Source organism: Oryctolagus cuniculus, chromosome 5, assembly GCF_964237555.1.
Source record: "Oryctolagus cuniculus chromosome 5, mOryCun1.1, whole genome shotgun sequence".
Classification (NCBI taxonomy): domain Eukaryota; kingdom Metazoa; phylum Chordata; class Mammalia; order Lagomorpha; family Leporidae; genus Oryctolagus; species Oryctolagus cuniculus.
The window spans coordinates 43607387-43612605 of record NC_091436.1 but is presented as its reverse complement, the minus strand read 5'-3'; positions in this window follow the sequence as shown (position 1 = coordinate 43612605).

The following is a 5219-nucleotide window of genomic DNA, read 5'->3' as shown; positions in this document are numbered from 1 at the left end:
TTGCCTTAAGTGGCTGATGAACCTACACTGTCCATTCATAATTATAAGTGATGTGTTAAAAAGATGTTGGCAATGTGCTTCACAGAAGGGGTGAGCCGCAATTGTTTGGGGAGGAGTCCTCAAAATGTCTGGGTCATAGTTTTTCATCTTTGAGTCCATCAATATCTGTGTAAATGACTTTTATACTGTCTTGGAATTATAATGTTGGATGCCAATATTCCCAGAGCCACATATGGACATAAAATAGAAGGAGGTCTCATTGTGCAGTATATGCACATAACTTAATTGCTTTTTTTTTTTGTAAAGTTGTCAGATTGTAATACCAGCATCCATTCTTCATGGCTCTTTGCATTCACACTTTACTCTGTGACCTTGTGGCTCCTCTCCCTAAAAAGATGTGGTCTCTTTCCACATCCTGAGGTCTGTGCTGACTTTTTACTTATTCTGGGCAATAGAATATGGCAGAATTGACTGCATGTCACTTCCAAGTTTCAGACTCAAAAAAATCAGGATTTTGCCTGCTCTCTCATGCCCCTCCTGCAGGAAGGTGAGAGACTTGTTAAGCAGACTAGAGTCATATCAGTAACCCTAGCCAAAGTAAGACTAGATCAGACTAGATCAGCCAGATGATTTCCCAATCAGTGAGCAAGCTCAGCTAGAACTAACCTGCTAGTCAATTTTCAGCTAAGACCAGCTTCATTGGAAATAAAATTTTGTTATTGAATATGTCTGCGGTTATGTAGTTGTGTGTTACAAAGCATTATTAGCATAATAGATATATTATGGGGTTTCACTCCCATACACAGGGCCACAGACTTGTTTAGAAATTAACTTCCTGGCCAGTGCTGTGGCTCAATAGGCTAATCCTTGCCTGCGGTGCTGGCACCCTGGGTTCTAGTCCTGGTTGGGGCACTGGATTCTGTCCCGGTTGCTCCTCTTCCAGTCCAGCTCTCTGCTGTGGCCTAGGAAGGCAGTGGAGGATGGCCCAAGTGCTTGGGCCCTGCACCCGCAAGGGAGACCAGGAGGAAGCACCTGACTCTTAGCTTTGGATTGGCGCAGCGCGCCAGCCATAACAACCATTTGTGGGGTGAACCAATGGAAGGAAGACCTTTATCTCTGTATCTCTCTCTCTCGTTGTCTAACTGCCTGTCCAAAAAAAAAAAAAAAAAAAAAAAAAAAAAAAAAAAAGAAAAGAAAAGAAAAGAAATTAACTTCTTGTCTTTTGCCCAAACTGGGGAAGGAAGTCACCAAACTAGATGGGATAAGGAGTAGTCAGGAAATCAAACTGCACCTTATATTAATTTTCAACAATTTCTCTTCTGAGCCAAACCTTGGGTCCCACACTCAGAGGTCTCTGATGTGACTTTTCTGAACTTTACCGTGGCTCTGTGGCACAAGTGGGATAGCTTCTTTTTGAACTTACCTCTGAAGTCATCAGGGTTTGGTCTTTCTATGTTGGCCGAATCATAAACCCAGTGCTTTCCAATTTCTGAGGTCATGTTGCTCATTCTTTTATTTTTGTTGTTGTTGTTCCTTTGTGTGAGTATATGTGGAATTTATTTATTTTTAATTTTTTACTTCAATAATGTGAATAAATTTCATATATTTCCTATATACAAATTTAGGAGCATACTGATAATTCCCACCCTCCCCTCCCTCCCCGCCATGACCCCACCCTCCCTCCTCCCTCCTTTCTTATTCTTTCTTTTAATTTTTGCAATGACATACTTTCAGCTTATTTTATAGTCAGGAGCTCAATCCTCCACTAAGTAAAGAATTCAGCAAATAGTAAGAAGAAAACCAAAACAAAACAGAACAAAAAACACTGCTCCTCAATAGTAGAGAATCTTCCTTGGTTCACTTTATCTTTGAAGCTTGGGTCTTTTCCTCGAAGAGAAGGACTTTAGGAGGAAGCAGGCATAAATTTATGTCACAGTGTTCCATATTTAGCCATAAATGTCTTTGGTTTTTAGTTTTTCTCCCTGATTCTATGTCTTATTTTACATTTTTTTTTTACTGCAAATGTTCATCTGGTAGGTGTGATTACTTCTGAGTGTTAAATGATGTGATTATAATTGTCTCTGAATAATTTAATATAAAATAATGGATTATTTATCAATGTTTTCTTTCTTTAATGAATCTTATGTATTATTAATTCAATCCATGGATATTTATTAAAGGTCTACTCTGGGCCACATATGGTACTGTCATTGATGACAGAGTGGGGAACACAATAGACATGGTTCCTCCCCTTAAGGAAATATAACACAGCAATCTTCTACCAGTCTCCCCTAAGCACTTCTTCTCGTACATGTTAGAGACCATGTAACAGCTACCTCCGTAGTTTACCGGGGTTTGTAATGTGGTGAGGCAGTCAGTGTTAGGAGTGGAGTCACATAGCTCTCAGTTTAAATACTGGACAGTAACTTAAACTCTCTTGGCTTTGTGACCTTGAGTGCAGTGTGAATTACTAAAATAAAATAATAATATTAGAAATCCTGCCAACATTTAAAAATCAAGGTGTCTCTTTGTCCTAACACACTCATACATACTGATTTCCAATTGTTTTAAAAAAGTCAAAACACATTGGGTTACTTTCCTACAGGGCAGCATTAAGTAGAGCTCAGCAGGGACAGCCTTTTAGATGGGCAGGATTTGTGTTATTTGCAAAGAACCCCATCACTTTGCAGTGTAGCAGATCTGGTTGTTGTAGACATTTGTGTTACTTGTCCTGCTTCTGTGGGCATTTGTTTTCCACTGGCTTATAGAAGAGGTTAGGAAATCTACTTCCAAAATATTACTAGAGGAATATTTAGTAAATCTATAACTTTCAAGACATGAAACATTCTGTTAGTTTACCTAGATACTATTGATTAGCTATCCTTCAATAGACTGTATTTACTCATATATGTTTATATAAATATATTTATATAGTTAGTCATATATTTTAAATGTCTTTTAATATTTGTTTCACCAGTACTTGCCGGTGACTGTGTTGCAGACTCTGAACTGGTTTTGCCTTTGGAAGATATTTCCTCTGTGAAGTCCACCTTCTACTTGATTTCTGACCCCTGCTGCAAGACCATTGTACCCAATGGCCTTGGTCTATGACCTCCTCCAGGTTACTTTCTGCCCTGTATGGGTCCATTTTTGAAATCTCATGCATTCTTCTCAGAATTTCTCTCCTTGGTATTTGGGCTGTTAGCATCTCTTAAGACCCTAACTTGGCTCAGTTTTCCAATCCCGAGAGCCTTCCATTAACTCTGGTGGTTCTACAGAACTGGCCCTGCTCTTGCACCTCTGAAGATTTAAAGCTGATCCAGCCCTACTTACCCAACCCCTCACAGGATGGAAAAGGGGTTCAGATGTCCTGAAGCCCTAGCTATCTGTGATGGTTGTCAAATTGAACAGAACACTATTGAGATACTAAAAGTGATTAGAACACTGAAAACAAAGTTTTCACCTATAGAAATCCATGAAATGGGTTGGTTTTTCTCCTTAGGAAAAAGAAAGCACATTTTTTTTTCATGTAGTATATGGTGCCCTTGTATTTTGCCTAATTTCTTCAAAAGATAGAAGGTCAATAAAAAACAAATACAATCCTAGGGTATTGCAGCAGGAGGACAGTATTCAATGGAGGCTGATGGGTGGTCTCCTCCACAGCATTCAGCATGTTTCTAAGCATGTTTTAAACTTCCACACCACCAAAGGAGAGGGGCATAGATCAGCTAGACTATGTCTTAGGAGAACCTTTAGGGAGGCTTGTGGGCGCAGGGGAATTCACATGCTGTGAGGTTGAGAAGCCTGGGAGAAGTAAACTTGCAGAAGAGAAGAAATGAGGGTTGTTTTAGAGAGAACAAGGAACTTAACTGTCATCAGACCTGTCATATTTTCATGTGAAGAAGGGCAGATGACTCCAAAGTGCTGAACTGGGTTTAGTGGGTATGAACCCCAGAGAGACATATTTGGTCTCTTTTAATTATTTCCTCTCCTCTCTCTACCCTCCTTCCCTCCTCTCCTCCCACCCCTGCCATCTTGTCTCCTTTCTTTTCCATTTCCTCTTTTCTTTCTTTCTTTCTTCTTCCCTCCCTCCCTCGCTCCCTCCCTCCCTCCCTCCCTCTTTCCCTTCTTCTTGTTTTCACTTATAGAAGAGTAGTTCAAAGCCAAAATCTATCTAGAGGGAATATTCTGGACCTCTAGGTAACAAAGCATAAAGTGGATGACCACTTGGTGGAGATGTTGTAGAAGGGATTGGCTCATTGACGGGATGCCTGAACCGGATGATCCTCAAGATTTCTCTCTATCCTGAGATTCTAAAGTGTTGAAGTTGTTACGACAGCAGATTCTTGCATGCTTTAAAAATTAAAATCACAGCATCATGCACATGTTTTAGATAGCCTAGGAATGGATTTAATCCTGCCTTAGTATAATGGTGATAATGAGACATTAATATGTGGATATGCTCTACTTATAGATTACTCATGTAGGCAAATTAGACTTCTTTATTCATCAGTAAGTGCCATTACATATTATTGAAATAAGCTTGGATGCCTTTTCCATAATCTAATCACTCAAGGATTGATTAGGACAATAACATAACAAGTGCCAGCTTATTCCTTATTCTTGGCTCTAATTTCTTGTTGAAAAATGATATTTGTTCCTTTGCATTGTTCTTCCCTTCTTCCAAATTAGCAGAGAAAATATATAAGTATTCCCTTCATATTATCACTGAGAGCTAAGAATATGCAAAATCTGGAAAATGTAATTGAGAGACATATAAGTGAATAATTCAGTCTCATTTCTTTTATGGGGATAAAACTCAGCTTTATTATGATTTTTTTCCTCCCCAGAGCTTTCCCTAATATTTTCAATCTGAGTCCTTCTCATTTTCTGCCCTGTCCTTAGATCAATACTTTGTTTTTGCCAGAGCGTGTTTATTTGTTAATTTGTCTGCACCTCACAGTGGATGACAAAAACGAATGTCTTGTACATTTTTGTAACCCCCACAATAGCTATTGCCCTCTGCTGCATGGAGTCATTTTAAATAGTTGTTTGTGGTTTGAAATGATGTCTATCTTAAGCTCATTTATTTATTCACATCTTCAGTTCAACAGTTAATATGAAAGCTTTCATTTAGTATTCTGTGTGCGATCGTGAAGAATTTGCATTGGAGGTTACAAAGCACTAGCATTGTGTCAGAGGATGACAAACCTGACAGC